General features: G+C 40.5%; 1 long non-coding RNA gene across 1 annotated transcript in view; it reads right to left on the bottom strand.

Annotated features, from left to right (window-relative positions):
- LOC113459441 (uncharacterized) overlaps positions 1–17,668 on the bottom strand; it is a 110,076-nt gene extending 92,408 nt beyond the window's left edge. The window contains exon 1 of the long non-coding RNA XR_003380671.2: positions 17,573–17,668. This is a non-coding gene — a long non-coding RNA (uncharacterized LOC113459441). The remainder of the gene's footprint in view (positions 1–17,572) is intronic.
- Between the last annotated feature and the right edge of the window lie 1,763 nt (positions 17,669–19,431).

Here is a 19,431-nt window from a genome sequence, read left to right as displayed (position 1 = left end):
GAGTAAACAGTAGTTTTGTGCCACTCACAAAGTTTCTGAGAAAACAGTCCTTGTTTGTGGTCTGTTCAGAATCAAACACACGCTTCAGCCAGACCCTATTCTCACACTTCTTCACAGGACTTTCAGTCTTAACCAGAACTATGCTTGTTTGTTAAAAAAAAATCCTTCGTTTTAATTGCTGATATCTCCTAAATCAATCTGGAGCAAAAATCTGATGAAAGTCAGCAGTAAACAAAGGCATAACCAGTTGCAAAGCCACTAATAACGCATTCAGATTTTTTGTAGTGCTGTTGCAGTATGTGTCACTTAGACACCATAGTCACAGGCATGGCAGATATCTCAGGAAACTATCCCTCTGTGATCTTCTAGTCACTGTTCAATTTCTCAGCTGAAGAAGAAACTCAGTCTCTCAAACTACACTTCCTCTAAAAGTACTAACCTAATTAAAATTACAAAATATTAAAAAATAATTATCTTTTCAGAGAGTTATGCCCAGAAATCTGCAACTGAAAATATGTAAGGACAGGCTGTATTCTTTCAAGTGTCCTAGCACTTCCAGCAGCCATCATAGTAATTCAGCATTTCTGGTAAAAGACAAGTGAAAAATGATAGAGATGTAAATTCCCTGTAATTTATACCATATGGTAAATTAAAACAAATCTTTAAATGATTTTAAATCTTAAAATGTAATTATTATTGGATTGGTTCTGACTGGCATGCTTCATCTAATCTCTGAAAGCCTGTGGCTTATAATATGGCTATTAGTCTGCATATTGCTATTTCAGAATAAAGAAAGAAACCCTATTTTATTTTAAGGACTGTATCTGGTGCTAGGCTGGATATAGTCTATAGGGACAATGTTTGAAGAATTCCACAATTCAGAATAAACATTAGGCCAAAAAGGGCATTGTTTCCCAATACGTGATTCTTTCATAAAATTTGCTTTTCCCTCCTTCCCCCCTACACACCAGAGTGTTCTCATATCCATATTTATCATCACCTCCCCACCTTTTTATACACATTTTGCTTATGTCCCTTTCCACTTTGTTGCAATGTCCTTGCTTTATGGAGTTTTCCTAGTCAACAGCACAGATCTCAAATATGGGTCACACTCAGCCTGCGGTTAATCTGCCTTACCTACATTGCCACTTAGGAATTCCAGGCTCCCCCAATTTCCTTAGCTAGACCACAGCGAACCCCCTCAGTTCTTCCCCATGTCCCCAGTCTCCTGCAGGGATAGTCTCAGCCATCCCTCTCTCTCCTCTGTTCCCTACAGGATCTCCAACATCCCTCCACGCTATCCCACAAGCCCAGCCTCAGCTGCACACTGATACTTGCCAGGGAGCAGTCTGCCTGCACCACAGTTGGTGTGGAGCCAGCCTGGCACTAGCTGGTATGCATGTGGCAATGGGCCTGAGCACCCAGGATTCCAGGGATTCAGAGAACAAGGTGTGCACCAACAAGCCTGGCTCCTCTCAGTGTAACACACTGCCTACCAGATACCTGGCACATTGGCAGAGGCAACCGATGGCACCAAGGATGGCATCTCAGGCTCTGCTGCTTCTGACAGGCCCCATTCAGTGCGCCAGGAGCATTGCCAGCTGCTTGCATGGAAAGTGGGATTGGATCCAGAAGAACAGAATGGGTGCCAGCCCCCCTTTCCTGTGATGTTACCTTTGCATAGCATGCCTATAATCTGACTGCATCTCCCAGCTCTCCTCTGTGCCCTTGTCCTTGGAAGGCACACCAAGCACAGCCACAGAGCTCCTTCCTCAATGCCTTTAGAGAAGTCTTCTGTAGCCTGCCCGCAGCCACAGTCTTCCTTGTCAGGATGTAAACTAAAGTCTGAGCCTGGGGGTTGGGATGCAGAGGGGCTGAGTTCCCTGTCATTCTGAATGTTCTTCCACAAGACACTGTGCTCATTTGCTTACCTACATGCCTCTGCTATCTCTCTAGCATCCAGAGTGCACAAGCTTTATGGGGACAGCAACTATCTTTTCATCCTGTACAGCATCAAACACATCCTGCTCTCCTAACCAGGATCACAGTGACCAAAAGAGGGTCATTAGCAATCCAGCAAAGCCTTACCAGACATTTTGTTTACAAACAAAATACCTGAAATTAGAAAGGAGAGGCTTTGCTGTCATAAGTTCAAGTGAAAATTTGTTCTTCCTTTGGGAGAATTGCTTACAATGAAGAAAGGCCATTTGATGACATTGGGGAGTGAGCCCTTTTTCCAGCTGTTGACAAATAAGCTTGGTTCAAATCTTCCAATGGGGCATGTGGAGAAATCCTTTCATCTTCACAAAGGTGAATTCAGGCTGTTCTTGACAAAATGAGATGGCTTCTTTTATTTCTTTTATCGTTTTATACACTTCTAAATCCCCAGGAACAGTCTGCAGGTACATTCCAGAGGGATATTTAGTATTTGATTGCCAAGCAAGAACTAAAGAACTGGTTCCCATAGTCACTATCTGAAAAAGTTTTCCCCACAGGGCTCATGTAAGCAGAGAGAATGTCCCTTTCTACACCCACTGCTCCTGAATGCAATGCCAGGAAAACCCACTGCTTCCATCAAGGCTCATAAATCTCCTTGCTGATCCCCGACAGTTTTGCTTGCATTGAAGAAGGAATGAATACACATGCTTGAGATCATCATCCTAAGCCATTATCAGACCCTTAGAAAGGTGCCAGCTGCATTACCTAAAAGTAGTTCAGGTACCCATGAGAAAAGATTACCTGCCAAACAGTGAGTTGGAGAACCTATTGCCCAATATAACTCTATTATATAAATTTACAGCTGAGAGACAAGCAACACACACCTCAGAGGCTTGCATATGAACTCTGAAGAGGAGGTATTTAAAGTGAATTCATTAGGGTAAATACTTTGTTATTGGGTTAGCCATCAGTGCACAGTTCTCTTTATACATGTCACCTTTGAGACTGTCTGTAACCCACCACATCTGCATTGGATCTTGCATTTTATCATGCAACTATTTTAGGATCTTGATGGTTTTCAGTACAGCACCTGTTTCATAGCAAGTCACATGTCTACTGATTAATGCTGCATGATTGACCACAACAGCTCTCTTATCCCTCCTATCATGCCAATTCAGTGAGTCCTTTCAATCCTGGTGCCTAAGTATAGGCAAGACACCAAAAATGGCATTCTAATTAATCAAATGATTCACAAGTCCTCCTTTTGTCCCCCACATAAATCCCAAGCTGTAGCCATACCAAACAAACAGAACTAACCAATGCTCTGCCTTGCCACATTCTCCAAGGCCACGTGCATATTGCTTTGTTCTGTTGTACATTCAAAATATCTCTCTTGTATACTGTGCACTTCTCAGGCAACTGTTTTCAGTTTCAGTTTTCAGGATGCAGTTCACAACACATTTTCTTTTCTGGGCAAAGATGGTTTAGAAGCTCCAGTTCCTCCTAGAGCTGCATTTTTCTTTGCCATGCCCCAGCCTTGCATGCCCTTGGTAATGCTATGCAGTCCTGTCTGCAACCTGGTTTGCAGCGTGTTCCACGAGCACCTCTATCACCACCACGGGAAGGGTGGTGGCTGCAAAGGCGGGTGGGAAAGAATGACTGAATGAAGAGCTGAGGACGAAGAGAGATTTCCCAAGCTGACTTTGTTGCTGGAGAAACCATGGAATGACATCCTCAGATGGAAAAGATTTTTCTAATCTGTCCTCCTGCCAATTATCATCCTTCCCATATCCAAAACATGAGCCAGCACAGCTACACAAACATGTAAGATATCACAGAATAATCGGTTTAGCTGCTGTGAGAGGCCTTAGATCAGATAGGTTCTTAGGAAATCTGTTTGATAAGAAGGGAGATTATACAGCTTCTCCAGAGTAACATTGCCGAGCACGTAATTTGAACACTGACTTTTTGAGACAGAGAGCTTTTACCTACTTTCAAACTGTATTCCGAAGTCACACCCTGATGATACATCAGTGGTGTTCTGCACAAAGAAATTGTACCAATGCAACAGAACCCACTTCGGTGCTATCACCAGATTAATTCAGAATCAGCTAGTGGCCACCTAAGCCAGGTTGAAGAACAGGTACAGTGCCTCTGACCAGAATCACTACACATTCCTCAGCCCATGCCCTGAAGTCCCACATCAAAGTCCATTTGAATATGCAGTTTATATACACAAGACTCTCCAGTACATCCAGAAGCCACTGGTTCTCTAGCAGATGTGTTGTGCAGTACATTTGGGTATGTGCATAATTCCCACCGCCTAAACAAATTAAAGTCACTGTGCTTGCATTAACCAATTGTGCAGAGTGTGTGCAATACCAATGGCAGATTCAGGTGTCCCAGTGTCCCTACCTGGAGCTATTACACAGAAATATGGATCTCGTGCCCTAGCTTTCTCCCAGCCCCATCCACTGCTAAAGAAACACCCGTTGAAAGGCACAAACTGTTCAACTTCAGTGCAACCACACAATGTGCTGCCTCTGTTTGACCACATCTATTCATTCTTCTAGTCATGGGCATTGATTCATTCTTCTAGTCTGGTTGTTTGCAGGTAGTTTCATGTTTTCTAGAAGAGGGAATGATGCCAAGTTACAAACATGGGCCAGCAAGAGAATGTGGGGGTGGCAGAGTTGACATGATCTAGTATTGTTTTCTAAGTACTGTGATCTCTTGATCTGATTACTGGAGAAAGCAAAACATGTAGGAAGAAAATAAAATTGATTTTGTCATCCTTCAGGAAAATATATTTTGATATATATATACATATATTGATATACATATTTTGATATATGATATTTTGATCAGCTACATTACCATTGAGTAGATAGCTCTGTTAATTCTAGTGGCAAAGCTCCTGTTGATTCTAATGGAGCCCAGATGCAATCCAGTAATCAAACCAGTTTGGTCTTCTTTGGACTCTGTTTTGACCAAATATTATTTGATAAAAATATGGTGGGACAGACAGTCTAAGGATAGAACAGAATTAAATAGAATAGCATTGCAAATTTAATAACTATCAAAGATTTAGTGTTTTTTCTGTGCACACAAACCATGGATTACAGAACTTATATATATAACATATATCACAAAAACAGAAGAAAATTATTATTTTATTAGGATAAATTTACTCTTCTTTTACTTGCATAACACATAATCCAGCCAAATCACATGCTTACTGATGGAGAATATGTAAGTACAAAAAGGCTGCATTGAAAATCAAAACAAAAAAAAAAAACCCAGAACAACAAAAACACCATTCATGATGTAAAAAATGCCCAGTAAGGCTCTTCTATTGTGGCAAGAATTGATGGGGACATTTCAACAGATCTGTTAGATATCAAAAGGAGCTGAAGTAGCACAGTGAGAGCACAATTGTTATAAACCTTTGGCTCTCAATTAGCTCTTTGCAGAACCAAGACTATTATGAATTAATGAATGAGTGTGCCTGCTTGTACACAAACTGCACAAGTGAGAAAAGGCATGTCTCAAGACATTTACAAGATCAAAACAAGATACAAGACATTTACAAGATCAAAACAAGAAAGAAAGGTACTCTTATTTAAATTATAAAACTGCAGGATAAAAAAAAAGGAGGATAGACTGAACAAGTTCTTTCAACAAAGTTTCAGGGAAAGCAACTATGTGGATGATACAAATATTCAGGAAAAAAACATGAAAACGAAGAGACATGGCCAGAAGAGGAACAAAAGAATTGTGGAACATAAGTTTTATATTAACTCATTCTGAATACAATCTAGCCAGCAGTCCCTTCCAAAGTAAGCAACCATTATACCAACAATGGACAGGCGAGGTACAGTAAAATAAAAATATATGACGATGGAAAGACTAAAGAAAGAAACCATGGCTGAAGGTAATGATTGCTGAGGAGAAACGCCACTTGAGGAAAACATTTTAAAAGGTCCCAGTAGTAGCTTTACAGTGTTTCACAGACAAATAATTTCAAAGTCCATCATAGGAAAAGGTTAAGGAAAAACAGGGAGCAAAATCTCTTTAAAAACCCAAAACAAGCCCACAACCAAAGCACTAATGGTCTTTTGTTCTGCCTTATCTTTTTAAGAGACTTTGAAATCGTAAAGTGTTCTACCACAAGAAAAAAAACATATCATCAGTGTGATTGCCACTAAATAACAAGAGATATTTAATAATTTGCTTCAGTAAGCTTGTGAACTTACTTTGGGACAAATTTTGGAAGTCTAAATACTGTTCAATGAAATGTCAAATGACTAGCCCAACTGCAACAATATTGACCCAGGATATGAGAAAACCCTACCTCTAGAGCCCTCTGCATTTGTAAACCCATTTAAAGAGATATTTCCTTCTCTCAGGGAAGATATCTACTAATATGAGCATGAGAACCTTCATAAGCACTTCTTACATAGCCCAGGAGAGAAGAAAGCCCAGTCTGACCACCAAAAATCAGAGGACAAGCAGAGAGGCATCATGTGGGTTGTGGGATGTTTCTTCCCAGGATTATTTTGGTGAACTGCAGCAATTAAGAGCTCATCTGAGCTCGGAAAAATATCATATTCCTAACCCTGAAATTTTGATTGACATTTTTTCACTGTGTCATCTGCCACCACACTCACCTCCCAGATCTCTCCTATCCATTCCTATCCATTTATCCTATCCTATCCATTTATCAGTGGAACAAAGCAGGCATCAGCCAAGACGATCCTCATGAGATCACTCACTTCTGCCCCCCCTGGGTCTGAGAGAAAATGAGCCTTACTAGTAGCTTGGGTTCTCAGAAATGGAGATAGTTTCCTGCTGCTTCCTACAAGTAAAAAGTTATCTGAACTTCCTCCCTACTGATGCACGTTGGATTCCCAAGCTGGAAGAGAATGAGCAAAAAGTCCAGCAATCTACAAGTTCCTCCAGACATAGGTTTCTCCTTTAAATGTAGGATGACCTCAGGACATCAGTTACAATGAGATAATTGCCATCAGAGGATTCACTAAGTTTTCACTGGGATCAAGCAGGGTTCCTCTACCATACACAAAAAAAGTTGGGTCCCTATGCTGGAATTGTTATAATGCTTAGTTTCCATTTCCTCTTGTTGCTTATGGAGGGCAGAAGGGCACTTGCTTGGGTTTGACCTGTGTAAATATTGGCCCTGTATTCATTTCATTTTTAAACATTTATCTAAAAAAGGAAAAAAAGGCTCAAGATGCTTGATATGAGGACAGTGCTGGAAAAGTCATGTTCCAAGTTAACCATAACAGATTTCACTTGGTGCTATTCTGTGGGAAATTAAATCAAATACAGTAGCGGAGCAATCTATCAAAGAAAACTGGTTTCACTGAGCAGCAGTACCCACTTAAAAGTATATAACTCATGAGTATAGGGAACAAATGACTTTTTCATTTCTTTAATTTATCGTGTCTTAAGGAAATGGGATCTAATATATAAATTTCAATATACGAATCAGAAAAACTGTAAGAGGCAGCATGTATGGGTTCCTCTGTTCATTCAAAATTGTTCAGCCACTTTACCTGCTTGCCAAAGCTTATCTCTCAGCTACATTTGTCCTGGTAAGAATTACATTATGTGAAATTGTTACAGATTTACAGAATGTGCAGGGGAAGGACTAGTCATTGCACTCCTACAATCCACCAGTAATAACAAGATACTACCTTTGCTACAAAAAGTAAGTTTTCAGAGTGACATTAAACGATACTAGGCAATCTGGAAGAATGGCAAACTGTGTAAAATACTGGCTTTTCACAAGAACAACATAAATAATTGGTCATTCAAAGTCACTTCTGCTGACTCTACAGTGTATGTCTTGCAGGAGAGTCTGTCAGTAAGTAATTTGGCTTGAATTTCTCAGGTTTACCCATGCAGAATAAAACAGTTCAGAAATGTGTTGACCTCCTGGGTGCCAATGTTGATTACTCAGTGCTATGAGGAAAATTATGCTGTCCTGGTCTTTTTTTTTTTTTTATTAGAAAAGTGGAAGCTTTACGTTTTTGATAGCTACAGGGTCTTAGGCTTTTATTTTCATTTCCTGTTGGTTTCAATGGCTGTGGTTAGGATGGACTAAAACTTCAATTCTCCATGAGCCTCACTCAAATTTTATCACTTTTAAGGAGGCAGAAAATCACAAAAAAAGATTGCCCAACAAGTTGAGCTCAACAAGTGGTTCAACAGTAGTTCAAATGAGTGGGCATGGCTGTGCAATGTGGTACCCTTTGGCAAGAGGTTGTCTGGAAAGGCAAGAGCAGTAATCTCCTTAACCACTGCAGCCCTTTTCTGCTACTTCTGCTACTTCCTTTTCTGCTACTCCACATCACCTCCTTCCATGCATATTCTTTTCCCAGTCTCATTTGGACCTAAAGTGGCAAACTTTGTTTGTGGGACTTAAGTTAGTATTAAACTCCTGACCTTGTCATGAAAAACCACCAAAGCACCATAGGCAGGCAGCAGGTCTCTCCAACTTGTTTTAACCTCTCCTCTGCCCCTCTGCCTTCTCTAGGCCTGCATTGCTTTTACAGGTCACCCATGCAATGTGGACATGTATGTCACACATGAGACTTCTAACATAAAAACATGCATTTCTCATGGCTTTTCCTGTCCTGATGATGTGTTTCCATCATGACACTCTGCCTGCCACTTTCTGTTAAACCCGAGTATTACTGTTGGGCAGCAAGGAAGAAGTCTCCTCAGAAGTGAAAGTATTTTACCAAGAAGATAAATGCACACAAACACATCAAGGATACCTTTGACTGCAACCTTTCCCATTACAGTACTCTATCATATTGTTTGAAATCAGGATAATCATTGCATTTGGGGTCTGTTTATAGTCAATCTATATTAACTATAGACTATATATATTAACTATAGGCCCAACAATATTGTGGTTCACAATGTCACTAGAAAGCCAGTTAGAAATTAAAGACATTTAGATCCATGCTGTTGCATGATTAGCAACATATCACTTTTTAGTTTTGCACTCCAAACTGTTTTTCTACTGCTGAATACACATCAGAATTTAAGGTAAATTAGCACCAAAAAAAGTGCTACATGGGGGGAAAATTGAAAAAGGATACATATTTTCTTATTGTGTCTTTTACTTATATAAAATGTAGCAAAAAAGTATTATAGAGGAAAATACATACTCGAAGATATCATCAAAGTAGCCCACCATTGTAAAATGATATTGCTATAATTTCATATGAATTCTTTGTTCCAAAATCTTTGATTTCTTGCTGTTACACTCAGCATATGCCAATGAAATGTCTTACCTGAATCACTGGGGAAAGGGTCATGCTCTGAGGTGAGAAACAGTGTGGTGGTCCAGCAGTGAAAATAGATAGCAACACAAGTGCACGTGCCTCACAGCCTGCAGGAGAAATGCAGATTTCCCAGTCCTTGTATGTTCCCACTTGTAAAAGAGCTGTGCAAATAATTTGCTCAGACTGTGACAGATGTTGCACTTAATATTTACTCATTATTAAAAGGTACTGCTCTCTTAGCCATGTAGATCACACTTCTGCACTGCCTTTGTATCAAAGGTGCTAATGCTCTTCTTTGATACAGTACCACCCCACCCAAGAGCATGAGGAAGAAATTTATCTGATGATCTGATGGGAAGAGCAAAGGAGGTGATCCAGACAGCGCTCCTGTACCAAGCTCCCTGCCACCAGAGTGGGAAAGGTATTTCTGTCTCTAGCATGATTGCATGGGAGAGTTGTGGCGGAACAAGCCCAGAACAGGCCACATGATGCAAATGCTACATCCTGGGGAACCGAGCAGTTTTTGAAAATGTTTTCTTTTTAAATCTCAGTGAATGTTTCATGAAAGGCTAAAGATGCACGCACACACTGTCAGTGACACTCTTCATGGAGCTCACTTTCTGGGAAGCCCCAACTGAAGCTTTTGTTATACCTGACCTGAGGCCAGGCTTAGGACCTGATGGACAGAGCCCCTACCCCAGGGCTGCTATCTGACTTGAATGTGCTCATCTTCCCTCTCTTTACATTGCCTTTCAACAGAGAATATGCAAAAAAGGCTCACCATATGTATTCTATGTTCTTAACCTCTTTCCATCGGCATCTAGATTCAACCTGACAAAAAATAGGTTCTTTGATGTGATTCAGTAGAGTCAGATGTATATGCTGCTCTATTTCTTCCTCTGCTTTTTCTCTGGCCCCACTCATGAAGTTCCAATCCTTTGTGAGAAGCTTTTGCTAGCTATGTCTTCACTGTAGTTTCTATGTTTATAAAGAAAGATTCCTTTTCAATAAATCAGAATTTTGTGATAATGTTTCTCATTATAGAAAAATTTTCTGACTCAATCTTTTCAAGAATTTTCTCTTACAAAGGAGACAAGCAGAAGTTTATCCTTACATTTTGCTGATACCATTGAGCTTGTTATGTAAATAGTCTCCCTGACTGTGCACAAGTCCTTGAAGTTTAAGCCTTGGCTTTTTCCTATGTAGTAGCTGTTTGTCTCAGGCAGCAATGTTCCTGGCATCCCACCAAAGTCCATGGAAAAGTTGTGATATGTCTCAGGAGGCTCTGGTTTAGACTCTATCTATATAAGAGAAGGCTGGGCCAATACAAGGTATACCTATCTCCATTAAAAAAATCCCAGCATATTAGAACTCAAAACCAAGTCATACCTTGAGATTATCCTACTTTGACTGTTGTGTGGCTCTCTTGAAGAGATCCAGATTATTTCAAGAGCATTCCAAAGAAGATCCTGTTCTTGATACAACATGGAAAACAAAACAGATTTGTTCTTCAGTGGAACTGTGATGCTCTATGTACCCATAAGGAGGTGGTGTATAGGGATGGAAAGTGTCCTGTCACGCTTCAGTCCTGGAGTTGGTCCAAGAACTGCAACCATAAGTGTGGACAGAGGACAGACTGCTGCCCTCACCAGCCTGTTCCAGCATGCCCACGGTTCAGAACAGGAAAGAAACATAGCGTTGATCTGTCATAGATGAGACTCCTCCAGGCATTTAGTGCATCAGAAAAGGGCTATGGATGTTTTACAATCCCTTAGCACTGAAACACTCCCTAGGAATGAACTGGTTTTCAGTGACCCAGATAGCCAAACTTGAGCAGATCCATTAATTACCCTTACAACATTCTCCAGTGACCCACAACCCAGAACTGCAACTATAGAAACTTGGTCTGCTTGAGCCTTGCCATGATCAAGTCCCCAAACAGCCACAGCCGGCAGTTTTGGAGGATGTGAATAGTAACTCTGACCCCAGGCTCCTGACAGATCTAGTGTAGCCGGCTGTCTTTTTCCTTACGAGCCATCAGGAATGACTGTGCTGAAGGCAGCAACTATGCTGAATGTAGCTGCTGCCAGAGCAGCATTGAGCACAGAGTCCCACAGCATCCCACAGAGCACCATAGGGCTGGCCAGCACTCAGGGAATCCCACAGTCTCTTAAATGGCAAAAACAACTTTTCCTAATCTTCCACAACTCAGCTCAGTACATGTTCCAGTTACCTCAAAGTAAAAAGATGAAGGGGAAGTAAATTTTTAAACTGCAAATAGGATTCAACTTCTCAGTTTTAAGGAAAGCTTCATAGATACAGGTATGACAGCACAGTCTTTTTCACATGTTTAGATTGAAAAAGAGGGAAGCCTTAAAGAACAGCCAAGAAAGGAGTGTAGGTCAGTCGTTGATCTGTTCTGAAATTACAGCCATAACTCTGGAATGCTATTCCTGCTTCACTAATGCTGCTGCAGGCACTTACAAAGTACCTGTGATCCACCTGAGTGCACATAAGTGAATTGGCCCTCTGTGCTCTGCAGAACATTCTTCAGCTGCAGCAACTGCAAGGTTTCAGCCTCAGTGCCTGAGAGAATTGTGTTTTGAGAGCGGTCTCTAATAAGACTTTCATACTACATACTTTTGCTTGGGAGCAATCAATGTAGGCTGGTGTTGCCATTTCTGTGGGATCTTCACTTCTTTCTGAGACAGGAGGGACACCATCACCCTGCAAATGACAATATTGACAGTTTCTGCAACTGACAGTGAAAGAAAACCAGATTAAAAGAATATGACTCTGCATGACAGTATTTCCCCATTCAGCATGGATGTATGTGTACATCCTGCATGCACCTGTTGAAAAAGTGAACAAGAGGTAAGTCTCAAAGAGGCCAGCTCCTGGTTTCAGCCTTTGCTGCAACCACTGATTCTCATTCTCCTAGATGGAGTGGAAGTGATCCTAAAACATGGATCATATTTGATTTCAAGATGATTTTCAGGTGGGGAGGAAGACAAAAAGCAGGAAAAAATGGCCTTTCTCTCCACCAGTAGAGTGGTTGCATGTTGGAGGTGTTGAACAAAGAGTGTTTCACCGCTCAATCTCTTAAAGTCAACATATCTTGAAATTGTCTTCAAAACAGTCCAGAGACAATTTATAACGTTTGAATGCTTGCAAAATAGACATTAATAGAAAAGTTAGGAGAATAGACAGCTGATTTTAGCATAGTTAGACAAGCAATTCTTACAAAGAAAGGAAAAGATAAGATGACTAAAATGGAAATAGTGGAGTTTATAGTGGAGAACACAGCAGAGTGGGAGAGAAGCTACTCTGAGACCAGTGAATTGACTGGCCTCATCCAAATAAAACGCATGAGGGATCTGCATCTCCCTCTTCTCCCTGGAAAGGCATGGTTAGGTGAGACCAAGCGCTGAGTACTCTCAGTCAGAAGAGTGGTTCCCGAGCTGCTCGACTGCCTTGACTTGGCTGTGCAGCACCAGCTACCCAACCCTGCGTGCCCCAGATTTTCCCCCTTGCACATGGCTGCAAGTTGCTTTTGCAATATCAGTGACCTGGATATATGAAAGCAAAACTCTCAGAGAGCATTAGATTCAAGAGGCTTGAAGCTTCCCAGGAAGCTAAAAGAACTGGCATTTCGGTGTTCATGGCCCACTAGAGCCAGTTAAAAGGTCAGAAATAAAAGGTTATTGACCTGTAGATTTTCTTGAGACTCAGAGGGCACCATGACTTCAGCCCTTGAGTTCTTCTCACAACACAGGGATCATAAAGGTTTTGCAGGTCACTGACTCCATAGCATACAAAATCAGGAAAATATCTGGTAAATTTACTCTGCATTTTATTATTGCAATTGAGTTTAAATAAATTACTAATCAGTATCACTAACTGGAAAAGCTTATGAAGGACACAACTAATACCACTGCAAGAAATACTAAAAAACATTCTTTAGCCTAAATTATACAGCCAGTCAAATTAGAGATCATAAGGTCCTATCTGATCTTACAGTCCATTAATCATAGTTGTTTCCCTATAGCAAAACTAAGTCCGTCTATGTCTGATTTTACTTTTTCTTGTATTTCTTAAATTATATTTCTCAAATTATTTTTCTCATGGTCCGTCTAAAATCTATGCAGCTACCACTTCTTCAAACAAGTACATCCATGCAACAAACCATATTATTATATATTATTCACAAGAAGGGTTTGTTCCTGACATGTTGCCAAGAATGCTTGAGAACACAAGTCTCTCTATCACTTTGATCATGAAAGACAAGTGGTTCCAGTTATTTGAAACTTTATTTGACAGGATGGAAGTAAGATAGGAAGTGAAATGTTAAACTCCACTGTAAAGATCAATGCTTGAGAAACATATAAACAAAACAGAACAGAAGAAGTGGATTTTCAAAAGGCAAAACAAATGGAGGGAATTACTCTGGTGCACATTTTATCAAATACCCCTTTAAAAGCACTGCCCTCATGCAAGTGAACTCTTGATTGCTGGTGTGCTCAGAGCACTCTTGCTAATTCTAGAAAGCTGCTGGCTGGCAACAGCAGATTGCTAGTGCTTAACAGTGCTAATCAGCATCAAAATGCTGCTGCAGCTTTATGAGCACCTTTTCACCCACATTCTTCCCTCACAGCAACTAAATCCTTGAAGTCAGTAGAATTAGTCCTGATCCAGGCTGGTGGAAATGAGAGCAGAATAAGCACCTTGTCACTTCAACTGATAATCCTTGTAATAGTCTTCTTCTAAAGGAAAGCAAAAGCCACTGCCTGAAGAAGTTACCGCAGCTTTCAGCTAGATTGAATATTTTGCACACAAAGGAAAGCCTTGGAGAAATTACATCAGAAGTGGATGTTTATTTTAGTTTGGTTCCTCTGACATTACTGAGCAACTCTAGTTTTTCGCCTCAGGCCAAAAGCATATTATATAGATGAAAGGCCAATAGCTTATCTAGCCAGCCTGATCACAATTAGGATAGGACTAAGCAAGAAAAAATTCATAAGATGGAAATATTTGCAGTATTTTAAAAGATTCAAAGAGCTGAGGAATTCTTTGTACTTTCCTTTCTATGGAGTATATGCTTAAAGACCATTGGCAGCCAATATACTAAATGAGACAGAGCAAGCATTGTGGTGGCTGCTATTCTTGTGATCTCCTTAAAGTCAGCTGGGTTAATAGCCCCAGAAGTACACATTTTTCCATTGATCAAGAGAGAATGTATCTGAAGCACTATCCACTGCTAGGGACCACTGCACATGAGGCAGAAATGCAACAGAGCCCAGCTGCCATAGGCATTAATATTTACTGAACTCTGCTTTGTGCTCCAGGGGGTGATTCTGTGGAGAAGAACACATAACATGCAGCCATTGGATAGTAAGCTAGTAGTCAAATTTTTCCCACAGTAACTGCCCCTTTATGGACGTTTTCATCTCACAGTATCATGGGGCAAATGAAAACTGGTTCATCCATTTTTCATCAAAGGGCACACAATTTCAAACTAGCTCACCCTGACCATGGAGGAGGAGCAGGCGTGGGAACCTGCAGCTCAGAGGGTGTACAGGAGCCTGTTATCTTCAGTGACGTCTTCACACATCCACTGTTGCAGAAATGTCAAGCAGTTCTGCTGTAGTAACACCACACTGCTGGGAAATCCATTTTCGGTTCACATATGAGAAACAAGAATTCAGTCAATTCTAACTAGAGATTTATGAGCCCAGAGACTAAGCCACTAACCTTCCTGCTATTTTTTTATCTAAGAAAATCAGTTTCAGCTGTTAGCCTTTTTCTTCCTCTAGTGAAAACTTGATCGTAATTCCTTTGAGACTAAAGTGCACATCAATATTTGCAATATGAAGTCTGGAATAATATATTAGGACCTCAAGTGCTTGTTGAAGAGATCTGTGAGATAAAATCAGTGACAGACATCATTGCCAATACCCAGCTGGTAAGCCAAATAAGAGTCTGATGTGTCCAGTGATCTGATTTCAGTCTATATGATTCTGAGCAGATTTTGGAGAAAGAAGGAAAATAGAACATTTCCATCGTATTCTCCTGTAAGGAGAAATAAAAGAGCCGGAAATGCATCAGTAGACATCAATAAGCACTTAAAAATCCATAGTGATAGACTGATGTCTGTAATTCCTCCAGAGCACTATAAAAGCAGAGCCTCCAAAATGTACCTCCACTTATCTTTCCACTGTTTCCTTATGCTCTGACATCTGAAAACACTTGTTGTTTTCTTGTTTCTTAGCCTGGACATCTTGTTCTGGGTGTAGGTTGAAACATCTGCATGCTGTGGGGTGAGATATATCGACATATGGTATTACAACAATAACAGATTACACTTTGCTTTTGTTGTATTTAATAATAGAGATACTGCAGCTGTTAACCCCAGCAGACCTGGATCTTTTCTGTTCATGTTTTCTCCACCTAGTACTGAATGCTTCACTCTGTTCCCTTCCCTGTCTGTGAATTGTTCCCAATCAATAGCCATTGATCCTCTGTGTCCTTACCTTCTATAATTTGGTCATTACTAAGAGCTGAAAGCTTTCTCCTCCACAGCTCAATATTTACTAGCTGTTTTGAAATTACATCCAAAAGCAGAGCTGACTGATGCACACACTGAAGCAATAGAGAGAGAAAGAGCAGGAGAGCATGTCCTGCAGAAAGAGCCACAGGATCTCATTGCATTTTTCCATAGCTGTTTCAGTTAAACATTTTCTTCCCACTCCCTTAGTTCTTCTCAATCCCATGTCTGTAGAGCTGGGAATTTGGACACTGCTGCTGCTGCCACAGTGTTTAGGCTAAACCCAGGCACCAGTGGTGCTCAATAATTCTTGGATCAGAGGTAAAGGTTCATCTTAGAACACTCCGCCTAGAGACTGAAGCAATAGGGGTATTTTCACACAAATTAATCCAGCTACACTAGTATATGACTATTTAAAGAGTTCTCTGAATTGCAGTAACTGGTCAAACCTGTTTTAACAACACCTTCTGGCATGGAGAGCAAGCAGCTCCTGTGAAGCTGCTGCTGGAGGGGAGCTGATGTTTCAAATGGAAGTATTTTACATTAGTTTGGACTTTCTCCAGGCAACTGTAAATGATTTTTGGGACAGGGCAAAGTCCTTCAGCTATGTCCCTAGATCAATCATCATTCTTAGTTTAGTATTCAGTACATTTTTTCCCACCTTAGCAAAACATATCATTGCAGGCAGATTGTGTATTCCCACTGAGTAGTTTAACACAAGCTGTTAATGACTTGTGACTTCCTCATGCAGTCAGGCAGAGAACACTCATTTCATACTAAGCAGGTAAGCAAAATTTAAACCAGACGATTCAAAAAAGAGCAGGCATTAAGAGAAGTTAAAATAACATGATTTTATATACCTGAGTAATGGGGACAAAGCACGGGAGGAAAACAGAAATACATTGAGAGCCTTCAGTGCTTACTTGGAAGACTCATGTTCAAGAAATGACTGGATGTGGCACTTACTGTTGTAGTTTAGTTGACAAGGTTGGACTCAATGATCTCAGAGGTCTTTACTAATATAAATGATTCTGTAATTCTGTTAGACAGGAAAATCAGCTCAAGGTAGGAGTTCTAGAAAAATGTCAGTAAGAAAGTTCTCCAAAATACTTATAAACTTTGACTTTGAGAATTCATTTAATATAATAGGGTTCTTGGTCACGTTCTGATTTGTTCAGTTGGACTGTTAAGACACACAGTGAGACATTAGTCACATGACAAGAAATCATGTGAGAATATCACTTTAAATTTCATGACCTGTCATGTGAATTCAATTTCTCCTGCCTTTCCAGTTCAAACAATTGAACTACATGAGCATATGGATGTAAACAAGTCCTCCCTTTATGTAATAGCAATGTTGGTTGGAGCGGAGGGATGATGCAAATGAAAGCTTTTTGTAACACTTTACAAGAACCTCGCTTCACTTGAACAAGGAGCAAACTGGTATTTGCAATCAATCTGGTTCCAGTAATTAGAGGGATCTTCTAAATCTACTCCTTAGTGGCAAGACACTCTATTTACTGGTTAATTAAAGACTCTTTCTTAAGCAATTTCAGAAGAGACATTAATAAAAAAAAAAAAAAAAGAAAGAAAGAAAAAGAATGCAGGGCTGAAAATACTGGTTAGGCTCTAACCAAAAGAAGAGATTTTACATTTATCCACTTGCTCATGTGTGCCTTTGTTTTGAAACACCTTATTTCCCTTGATAGAGCAGAGGCTGAAAAGGAAGGTGCATGTATCCTAACAGCTTCATGGGCACAACAAAACTTACCAGAGCCCCAGCATGGTGGCACACCTGGGTTCTCTCTCGTGCGTGCAGGCAGGTCGCACTGCAGGGCAGGTCACTCTGTCATCAATGCTGCAGGGCACTCCTAGGCTGGTGCTGTACAAGAGAGGTAGAAGGGCAGTAAGGGACTGATTAGCAGAGATACAATATTAGCACAACTTTATGACTGTCAAACTGATCAGGGAAAAAGTATGTTGTTATATCTTTGCATGTTAAGATGTCTCCCTTAGAACAAATTTTCTTGTGTTTCATTCTAGCCATCTAGTTCATTATTTTTCAGAGTAAGGTGGTCCAGAAGTCTGCATGCTATTTAAGGCTCCAGAAAATCAGAACTTGTTTTTGTCCCACATCACAAACTTCTCTTTTAACCCCTTGTTATCAGAGCATAAACCAGTAAAAATTGCAGTTTGCACAGTTATATCCCTGTGACTCCTTCTACTCAAGTGGTTGCTCAGTAAAATCACCCACACAAGATTCTGTCCCTCTTTGTCAATGTGTTTCATGAAGCTTTCCACTGCGGATTTGTTGTAAGAGCAAACACATCAGAAGCCATCTGTGCCAGTGGGCACAAAATAGATATATATCAGTTAGGGGAGCATGTTTGGGCTGTTCTTTGATCCTAATGTTAAACTGCAAAATCAGACTTTCCAAAGGTAAGATTTTAAATGCATTTTGGTAAGGCATCTAATCAGCTGTGGAGAGTTCTCTCAGATTCAGTGCTGAGCTGTGTGCTGGGTGTCATTCAGTCAGGCGGAATTGAATTGTCTCCCTGACCCAAGCCAACAAGTAGCGCTGGGCTCAGATGGGTGCAGTCAACAAGTTGCTAGTGCTTCAGCTAATATAGTCTGGTCCTCTACAAGGCTTAAATCCTCAGATTTGGAGTAGTGTTATCTATCCCCACACAACTTTCTGTCAGTCCAGGCCATGAACAGAAAAAACGATGGTCTAGTCATAGAATATAGCACTAACCGTAAATTTTGTTCAGTTTGTTGTTAAAAAACCTGTGCTGCACTCTTCCTCTTAAATGTACTACTCTGAACATTTGCAGTACTTAACTGCATAATAAAATATTTAATTTGATAATACTTCTCTAGCTCACAGTCTGGATTTTAAAGATTTATTCAAGTCAAATACAGATGTCTTTTCTGGCCTATATGACTTCTTACTCCATCCTTATCAGCATAAAAATGAGTCAATTCAAGTAGTGTGCTGAGCACACATGGGTGCTGCAAGGGACAGCTGAGTATGAGGGCAAGGGTGCTTTCCATGTTTGCACCTGTATTTATATGTGTGTATATACACACATGCTGGTAAGCTTTGATTTAGATAAGTCAATTGAATGTGAACAAAAGTGCAATTTATTGGGTCTTTGATTCAAAGGAGGTTAATTTCAGGGTATTCTAAAGAGCCTGTTCTTACTTATTTCCTCTTGCAGACCCACTCTCCCTTCCCAGAAAAGTCCCGTTTCCTGCCTGTGTAGTCTTAACCTTCCTGTGGGAGGGCTTGGGAAGCAGACTCCAGCCAGGTACCTGCGACGCTCAGCGAGCTGACAGAACACTATGCAAGAGTCACACACCATGATGCAACTCAACAAAGAAAGCCTTCAACAACTGCAATAGCTGTAATGCCTTAGCAGATAGATGTGAAAACAGGTGCCTTTTTTTTTGCATATGGCAAAATCTGGCTGAGTATTTTGGAATAGAGGCTGCATAAAAAACCTCAGGAGACAAGTTGTGTGGTGGTGCTCCCTGTATTGTGTTCACAGTCCTTAATTCAGCTGAAAACTGCACTCCTGGTCTTCTGAGGGCTGTCTGCCTTGTTCCTAGTTCCTGCTATCTCACAGT

This window comes from Zonotrichia albicollis, chromosome Z (assembly GCF_047830755.1).
Source record: "Zonotrichia albicollis isolate bZonAlb1 chromosome Z, bZonAlb1.hap1, whole genome shotgun sequence".
NCBI classification, from domain to species: domain Eukaryota; kingdom Metazoa; phylum Chordata; class Aves; order Passeriformes; family Passerellidae; genus Zonotrichia; species Zonotrichia albicollis.
This window is presented reverse-complemented; position numbering and strand designations above follow the sequence as displayed.